This window comes from Oncorhynchus kisutch, linkage group LG3 (genome assembly GCF_002021735.2).
Source record: "Oncorhynchus kisutch isolate 150728-3 linkage group LG3, Okis_V2, whole genome shotgun sequence".
NCBI classification, from domain to species: Eukaryota; Metazoa; Chordata; class Actinopteri; order Salmoniformes; family Salmonidae; genus Oncorhynchus; species Oncorhynchus kisutch.
The window spans coordinates 7,367,374-7,377,389 of NC_034176.2; the positions used below are offsets into that span (position 1 = coordinate 7,367,374).

The 10,016-nt window shown below is 44.5% G+C and overlaps 1 long non-coding RNA gene across 1 annotated transcript; it reads right to left on the reverse strand.

Moving 5' to 3' along the window:
* Window positions 1-3,570: 3,570 nt before the first annotated feature.
* On the reverse strand, window positions 3,571-4,942 carry LOC116361245 (uncharacterized). Its single transcript, XR_004207421.1, has 3 exons — window positions 4,825-4,942; window positions 4,481-4,562; window positions 3,571-4,095 (listed from the first exon to the last, which is right to left on the reverse strand). It is a non-coding gene; the product is annotated as an uncharacterized LOC116361245 (long non-coding RNA).
* Between the last annotated feature and the right edge of the window lie 5,074 nt (window positions 4,943-10,016).

Sequence of the window (10,016 nt, forward strand, 5' to 3'; positions counted from 1 at the left end):
TCAATTGACTTCATTCCAGACATTATTATGAGTTGTCTTCCCCTCAGCAGCCTCCACTGCATTGCAATTAGTTTGTTCGTTTTCAGAGTTAGGCATTTAGCTAACAGCGTCTAAATTAATTTGCTATCAGTTTGTGCTAATTTGTTAGCATTCTGGTAATAGAGGGCAATAGGTTTTTCTTGTGTTTTTAGCACCCCCTCATGTGCTATGCCGGTAATACTGTAAATCCCGGTATGAGAGAAGGATGGTATGACAATATGAAAATCTGGATACCGCCCAACCCTAATCACCACAACTACCACACCTACTTATCCCAACTACCACGTCTACCTACCACAACTACCACGCCTACGTACCACATCTACCAAACCTACCTACCACAACTACCACCCATATGTACCACAACACCAACCTACCAAAACGAACACAACTACCATACCTACCATACCACACCTATCATCATCACAACTACAAAACCTACCTACCACAACTACCACATCGACCTACCACAACTATCACACCTACCATCAACACACCTACAATCCACCAATACCACAACTATCACATCTACTATCATCAAACCTACCACACCTACCATCACCACACCTACCAAACCTACCTACCACAACTACCTACCCAAACTACCACACCTATCATCACCATACCTACCATATCTATCATCACCAAACCTACCAAACTTACCTACCACCTACCATCCCTACCATCCCGACACCTATCACACCTACCATCCCTACCACCACCACACCTACCATAATAAATGTGGATGAGTATGCTGCTTCATTCAATGATGACGGTATTGTAGAAGGTAGATACAGGAGTAGCCTATAGTCTACAATAATAACGTCATTGAATGTACTATAGTATCATTTATTTAATTGATGAATGAAATTGTAAATAGGCTCCTTCATTCAGTGAATACTGGATGTCTTTCTATCTCTGGGAGTATGTTAATGAAGGCTTTTCAGCTGTTGAACTATGGGAATGTCCAACAAATGTCTAAATCTTTCTTTCTTTTAGTCAACAAGTGATGAGCCAGATCAACCAATCAATGTCACTGCAGCTGTTCTACCCACCACCCCCACTGCTCTTCCTCCACCAACAACCTCATCCTCTTCTCCTGTTCAACTCATTTGTCGCCCCACTAGAAAGGACTGTACATACAGTTGAAGTCAGAAGTTTACATACACTTAGGTTGGAGTCATTAAACGTTATGAACTGAGAGAAAACAGGACTTACCTTTGTTGATGATCTTATAGCCCTCCTAAGCCTCTATCTGATATGTTCTCTCTGTCTTTTTGAGGTTCCTCTTCTCCCACTTCTTAGTCACCCAGGCCACAGCTCTCCTTCGGATACTTTTATAGGGTGGAACAAGGTCTATGGTCTAAAATAGATGTGTACAGTTGACTCCTCTGTAATATAACATGTCCTTTGTCATTTTTATTAGGATCCCCATTGAATTTGCCTGTCTGGTTTGGTGGTTATGTGTGTTGCTAGTATATACTAACTGGCCTAAAAAAATACGTAATGAAAAAAATATATAACATTCCTAAAATAATCAGAAGACTGAATAGTAATTTGTTTTCAACGTCAGGCCATGAGAGATTCTGATGCATTTGGATACTATTCATACGGTTAGAGCAATGAAGAGCTAATCTACCAGCCCTGGTTAGAGCAATGAAGAGCTAATCTACCAGCCCTGGTTAGAGCAATGAAGAGCTAATCTACCAGCCCTGGTTAGAGCAATGAAGAGCTAATCTACCAGCCCTGGTTAGAGCAATGAAGAGCTAATCTACCAGCCCTGTTTAGAGCAATGAGGAGCTAATCTACCAGCCCTGGTTAGAGCAATGAAGAGCTAATCTACCAGCCCTGGTTAGAGCAATGAAGAGCTAATCTACCAGCCCTGGTTAGAGCAATGAAGAGCTAATCTACCAGCCCTGGTTAGAGCAATGAAGAGCTAATCTACCAGCCCTGGTTAGAGCAATGAAGAGCTAATCTACCAGCCCTGGTTAGAGCAATGAAGAGCTAATCTACCAGCCCTGGTTAGAGCAATGAAGAGCTAATCTACCAGCCCTGGTTAGAGCAATGAAGAGCTAATCTACCATCCCTGGTTAGAGCAATGAAGAGCTAATCTACCAGCCCTGGTTAGAGCAATGAAGAGCTAATCTACCAGCCCTGGTTAGAGCAATGAAGAGCTAATCTACCAGCCCTGTTTAGAGCAATGAAGAGCTAATCTACCAGCCCTGGTTAGAGCAATGAAGAGCTAATCTACCAGCCCTGGTTAGAGCAATGAAGAGCTAATCTACCAGCCCTGGTTAGAGCAATGAAGAGCTAATCTACCAGCCCTGGTTAGAGCAATGAAGAGCTAATCTACCAGCCCTGTTTAGAGCAATGAAGAGCTAATCTACCAGCCCTGGTTAGAGCAATGAAGAGCTAATCTACCAGCCCTGGTTAGAGCAATGAAGAGCTAATCTACCAGCCCTGTTTAGAGCAATGAAGAGCTAATCTACCAGCCCTGGTTAGAGCAATGAAGAGCTAATCTACCAGCCCTGGTTAGAGCAATGAAGAGCTAATCTACCAGCCCTGTTTAGAGCAATGAAGAGCTAATCTACCAGCCCTGTTTAGAGCAATGAAGAGCTAATCTACCAGCCCTGGTTAGAGCAATGAAGAGCTAATCTACCAGCCCTGGTTAGAGCAATGAAGAGCTAATCTACCAGCCCTGTTTAGAACAATGAAGAGCTAATCTACCAGCCCTGGTTAGAGCAATGAAGAGCTAATCTACCAGCCCTGTTTAGAGCAATGAAGAGCTAATCTACCAGCCCTGGTTAGAGCAATGAAGAGCTAATCTACCAGCCCTGTTTAGAGCAATGAAGAGCTAATCTACCAGCCCTGTTTAGAGCAATGAAGAGCTAATCTACCAGCCCTGTTTAGAGCAATGAAGAGCTAATCTACCAGCCCTGTTTAGAGCAATGAAGAGCTAATCTACCAGCCCTGTTTAGAGCAATGAAGAGCTAATCTACCAGCCCTGGTTAGAGCAATGAAGAGCTAATCTACCAGCCCTGTTTTGAGCAATGAAGAGCTAATCTACCAGCCCTGTTTAGAGCAATGAAGATATTTTTTTAAATATATTTCTTTGCTGCAGATGACCATATAACTGAACAGTACTCTAAGTGTGATAGGACCAGGGATTGACCATATAACCAGACAGTACTCTAAGTGTGATAGGACCAGGGATTGACCATATAACTGGACAGTACTCTAAGTGTGATAGGACCAGGGATTGACCATATAACTGGACAGAACTCTAAGTGTGATAGGACCAGGGATTGACCATATAACTGGACAGTACTCTAAGTGTGATAGGACCAGGGATTGACCATATAACTGGACAGTACTCTAAGTGTGATAGGACCAGGGATTGACCATATAACTGGACAGTACTCTAAGTGTGATAGGACCAGGGATTGACCATATAACTGGACAGTACTCTAAGTGTGATAGGACCAGGGATTGACCATATAACCGGACAGTACTCTAAGTGTGATAGGACCAGGGATTGACCATATAACTGGACAGTACTCTAAGTGTGATAGGACCAGGGATTGACCATATAACCGGACACTGCTCAGTACATTTGTTAGCTCATTACATTCTGATGCTGCACTATACATTGCAGAATCATCAGCATACATGACCACTCTTGCTTTGTTCATTACTGAAGGTAAATCATTAGTAAAGATTGAGTAGAGAAGTGGTCCTCAGTGGTACTGTGGCTTCGTCGAGTTCCAGCTCTCAACAGACAGCAGGAATGCTATATAACATATATATAACAGTGTAAAACATGAATACATTTTTAAACATTCTTTACCCCATCTTAAATCTCTTGCTTGTTTTTTTAGGTACTGTTCCTTCATCCTCTCCCTCTCCTCTTTAAGTTTCTGATGAGTCCGTTTATTAAGCAGGGACTGCTCTCTCCACTGCAATCATCCATCTTATTCCTTCTCTCCTCAGTCTTCAGGAGCTCCTTCCTCTCTCTCTCTGCCCGGGTCATGGTTAGCCTTATGGGTCCAGGGATGACTGAGAGAGGAGAAGTAGAGTTCTCATTCAACTTAGTGGATCTGGTATCCACTTAAATGTAATGGACACAGGGAATTAGGAATAGAAAACACAGATGAATCTCAATGATTCTTTACTTTTTTTTTTTTTCTTCATTTTTTTATTTTTACAATTGAGCAAGGCATGGACTTTGTCAATAAAGTGCAATAATTCCCTTCCCGAATTGACCTGGCCCTAAATTTAACATGTGTACATTACATTTAAGTTGATACCAGATCAGCTTGACCATTTTGGACAGTAGTTTTATATTGAAACAATGATGCAACATGATGACTGGTGTGGAACGTATGTGTGTAGAGGAGACTAAAGAGGATGATGTCATAAGTAGAGGGAAAACAGGTCTTACCTATGTGGACGATATTATGGCCCTCCTCAGCCTCTCTCTGATACGTTCTCTCTATCTTTCTGAGGTTCCTCTTCTCCCACTTCTTACAACAGTAATGACGTTAATAAGGAAGTGGATATTCAACCGGCAGAAGAAAGGCATAGGGGTTGAGATAAATGAAGGTTAGGTTCAGGACCTAGGGTTGGGTTAAGGTAAAGGTTAGGTATAGTTTCAGTGAGGTTAAGGTAAGGGTTAAGGAAAGGAATAAAAGTTAACATTGGGATAGCGTACCGCTGTCTGCCACTATTCATTTTCAGCTGGGTAAATATACACTGCCTTTTAATAATAACAATGACATGTCTTACGTGGGCCAGTTGTAGGTCCACCATCAGTAGATCCAGCAGTTGTTTGAGTCTGTGGATCTCCTGCAGTTTTCTCTGGTTCTCCTCCCATTATGTGGCTCTCTCTGCCTCCCTCTGGCTCTCTGCCTCCCTCAGGCTCTCTGACTCCCTCTGGCTCTCTGACTCCCTCTGGCTCTCTGACTCCCTCTGGCTCTCTGACTCCCTCTGGCTCTCTGACTCCCTCTGGCTCTCTGCTTCTCTCTCTGGCTCTCTGACTCCCTCTGGCTCTCTGCCTCCCTCTGTCTCTCTGCCTCCCTCTGGCTCTCTGACTCCCTCTGGCTCTCTGACTCCCTCTGGCTCTCTGACTCCCTCTGGCTCTCTGACTCCCTCTGGCTCTCTGTCTCCCTCTGGCTCTCTGACTCCCTCTGTCTCTATGACTCCCTCTGTCTCTCTGTCTCTCTGCTTCTCTGACTCCCTCTGGCTCTCTGACTCCCTCTGGCTCTCTGACTCAGCCTTTCATTCTTTCATTATACCCCTTTCTACTCTTCTTCTCATCTTTTAAAAGGGCTCTGAGATGGTCTGTCTCAGACTGTAGTTGTTCAATGATCTTGTCCTTCTCCGTTCCACCATTCCTCTTATTTTCCTCCTCCCAGAGGCACACTTGAAGTCTGTCCATCTCCTTCTTCTGATTTCTGATTTGGGAGCAAAGGAATGGGAGCAAAGGAATGTCAACACATTATTTAGGAAGTGAACTCTGACAATTTACTTCAATAATACAATAATAATTCAACATCTACTCAATTAAACATCCTTTCATCACACAACTCACACAACTGTGACTTACAGTACGTGAATATGATGAGTTGACTGTCCATGATGGCCAGAGGTGGGTCATGTGTCACTCTGGTCCAGGGCGTTACGTACAGCTTGCAGACACTGAGCCTTCCTTCAGCAAGCCGCACATAATGCCCTGGACCAGAGCTAGGTTATGTGATGAATGACTTACAGACTGTTTGATTTGTCTTTGTATGGGCCCAAAGTTCAATGAAATAAATCCTCGTGGACCAGATTGACCCGCTCTCCCCACTATTTATTGTTTCTGCAGTGAGGATTCACCCCCTTTAGATAATGATGTTGTAATTTATCTACAGAAAAACGTTGTTCTGAGCTCAACAAGCAGTAGTAGCAGTTTGCAAAGAGCCGTTCGTTCGTGAACGACACATCACCACACTGTAGTTCTCCACCATTTCGTATCGTGAGCTGGAGGAGCGTTCGTCCAACTTCTCATCCAAGTAAATAGAAGCGGCGCATCATCCATCCGCTGAAATCCCAAGGGACTGGGAGGATAGTTTACGATACAACAAGCGTTTGGGGAGGACATTCATTGAAACGCAATGACTGTTTTTAAATTCTTGAGGGACTCTTGCTCCAGGGGAAATCTCAGCAGCGATGTATCTGCTGTGCGTCAGAGGTGGGATCTTTTCCTTCTTCACTATGCTTATTATACTGTACATATCGGTCACATTAATGACATTGTACTCAGGAAAGTTTTCTGTAGGCTATTGGGGAGATGCGCATAGCCCGTTGAGTTGTCACGTTCCCCTCCAAACATGACCTGGGATGTGAGAAGGGAGCTATTCTATAACACATTACATTTTGTCTTTATGTAGCGGGTCTTACGACTGTCTTCTATACTTTATTTTATTTATCCATTATTTTACCAGGTAAGTTTACTGAGAACACATTCTCATTTACAGCACTGACCTGGGGAATAGTTACAGGGGAGAGGAGGGGATGAATGCGCCAACTGTAAACTGGGGATTATTAGGTGACTGAGATGGTTTGAGGGCCAGATTGGGAATTTAGCCAGCACACCGGGGTTAACACCTTTACTCTTACGATCAGTGTCATGGGATCTTTAATGACCTCAGAGGGTCAGGACACCTGTTTAACATCCCAGCCAAAAGACAACACCCTACACAGGGCACTGCCCTGGAGTATTTTTTAGACCAGATGAAAGAGTGCCTCCTACTGGCCCTCCAACACCACTTCCAGCAGCATTTGGTCTCGCTTCCAGGGACTGATCAGGACCAACCCTGCTTAGCTTCAGAAGCAAGCCAGCGGTGGTCTGCAGGGTGGTATGCTGCTGGCTAATGTTGATCTGCAATAGTATTGTGAAAAGACAGGACAGGAACACATCAGTCTCCAATGCACCATCTGACCAGTTGTTCTACACAGGAGCATGAAGAAAGGTAAAACACATATCCTGTCTCACATCCCCAATACATTGCTAGGTGCTTTCAGTGTTTACAGAACCAAAATACAACAACTCATGTACAAAAACACTGCAACACAAACAAGTTACAACGTGAAATCGCCTCTATCCCGTTCAGACCGTAGAGGACAAAACTACATCTCCCATAATGCAACGCCATAACAATACAACTCTGAAAGTTACATGTTTCAATAGTCTCACACTCCCTTATAACAATATCTACAGCATTAACATCAGGATGTTTTATTTATTTCACGTTATGGACTTCTACAAAGGAGTAATCTGCAACACATACCTTTCAGTGTTTTCTCAGACTGAGGAGAACGGGAGCTACGGGTTGTACCAGGGTGTTAGTAGGTGACGCAAGCACCCAGATTAAATCAAATACATTTAATGAAACAAGACCTCAAGATGTTAACATCAGTCAGCTACTGTAGTTCCGTACCTAACATCACCAGTAGCGCAACAATTGAAAATAGACACCAAAAGTACATTTCCTGGCGATCATAGCGATCTGACTCCCCCCCTGCTGTCTGAACTTGGAATATTCCTGTTCGCGGGCTTGGGCCACTGACCCCCAACCTGGTTGTTCTGTTCTGCCTTGTGTACTATTCTAATCATTTGAAGTTTGATGGAATTACCTTTTCAACTCTACTACATTTATATGTAGATTATATTTTGGTTTTATATTTCATATTTGATTGATGATTAGGCCTATGACTTTTGATTCCACTTTGGCTACCTTGCACCATATTGTCCTCTCTTGCTATATCTTAAACTTTATGCCCTTGTGCAGATCTTCTCTCTAAACAATAGTCATGATAGTTTGAATGAGTTGAGTAAACTTCACTGTTGTTAGTGTAACAGATGTTAATCGTTCTCTCCTTGCGTTGTGTTTTGTTCAAATAAATCACCCCAGCCAGTGGTCCCAGTTGAGCATTATTATCTGTTGTTAAATAGGAAACAGCAGGTTAGTTGTGAAGTGCCTAATGATGTTGATGGCTGTCGATGGTCAAATCTGTAGCATGAAAACAACTGTGTTAGCAGTGGGCTTATGTGACCATTACATCGGTGCATGCTAGCTAACCCGCTTATATACAGCAATCATATACCAAAGCACATCCCAGAAAGCCCCTCAATCCCTAACAAGTACCATATACACACACACATGTATAAATCAGTAACGTACAGCAAACTTGTATTCTAATGAATTCTGTATGAAAAACCCTCTGTGTCTGCATAGTCTCCATGAGTCTTACTGGGTGTTTCCTAACCCAACCAGCCCAACCTGACAGGCCTAACAGAGTTATCATTATGTTTAACCTGTTCAGCTACAACCACCACTGGTGGGTCACTGTCCACAGTCAGTGGATAGTCAAGGTCAAGGGTTCTGTGACTGTTGCTGGAGCTTGTGCTACCAGAGGCATCTTCAGAATGCCTTTCTTCTTCAGAGGGTTCAGACATTTCTTCTCTAAAAGGTTAGCTCTGACATGCTTGTGCCACCAGTGGCACCCTCAGAATGTGGTGAGTCCTGAGGGATGTTCTGTGGATGTCACTATTCTTCTCTGTAACAATATAGAGGTTGTTCTCCCAACGATCCGCCAGCTTCCTCTTTCCACGTTCACCTTTATTCGCCAGCCGCGCCCAATCACCGACCTCCACTGGAGCTCCTCTGATCTCCCTGTTGTAGAGGCCTGCATGCCTCTTCAGCTGTTTGGTTGCCCACACCTGTACCGTCTCCATGGCCTCCCTCAGGTCTCTCGTCAGGGACTTGATGTACTCTTCATAGTCTACAACCTCTGAGTCTTGCAGCACAGTACCAAACATCATGTCCACAGGCAGACGTGGGGTTCTCCCAAACATCAACTGGAATGGGGTGTAGCCCGTGGTTTCATGGACTGTACAGTTGTAGGCGAAGGTCAACGACTTTCAGCTTCTGGGGCCACCTGTGCTTCGCTCTCGTAGGTAAAGCCCTGATCATGTTTCCCAGCGTTCTACTGAACCTTTCGACTCGCCCATTCCCCATCGGATGGTAGGGAGGTGTGTGGACTTCTGGAATCCTGCAGCACTCAACAACTCAGCAATCAATTTACTTTCAAAGTTTTCCCCTTGGTCAGAGTGGATACGACGAGGTAAACCATACACACAGAAGATGTTGTTCCACAGCTGAAGGGCCACTGCTTTAGCTGACTGGTTCGGACACAAGAAGGCATGGGCCATCTTAGTAAAATTATCAGTGACGACCAGAACATCCAAGGACTTGTTGTTGGAGTCTTCCGCAGATCAGAAGTCCACACACACCAACTCGAGGGGCTCAGTCGTGATCATGTTCTCCAGTGGAGCTCTGGCTCGGGGGCCTTACTGAACACACACCACTTGCAGGTCTTGACATACTCTCTCACATCCGACTCCAGACCATGCCAGAAGAACCTCTGTCTGGTCAAGTACAATGTCCGCTGTTGCCCCTGATGACCGGCCTCATTGTGGACACCCTTCAAAACTGTCGCCCTCATTGAGGTGGGTACTACATACTGGTACGTCTTCTTCTTTGACAGCAAACGTTTGGTAACGCCATATAGTACACCCATTTTCAGAGTGAGCTTCTCCCAGGTCTTCAGAATCCGCAGAGCCTCGAGTGGTTCATGGCAACGTTCCCTCCTAGAAGGTCCATATCCTTCTCCTGATCCTTCTCAACTGAGGCCACAGACCCCTGAATCCCTTCTACCACATCCCTCTCAACACTCCCCACTTGCACCCCATCACTCGTACCAGGCATCTCCTATACTACCTGGGAGATTAGCTCCACACGAACCCCCTCCTGTACCTGTCTCCTGACCCCTCCTGTCTCAGCCTCCAGTATTTATGCTGCAGTAGTTTATGTGTCGGGGGCTAGGGTCAGTTTGTTATATCTGGAGTACCTCTCCTGTCCTATTCGGTGTCC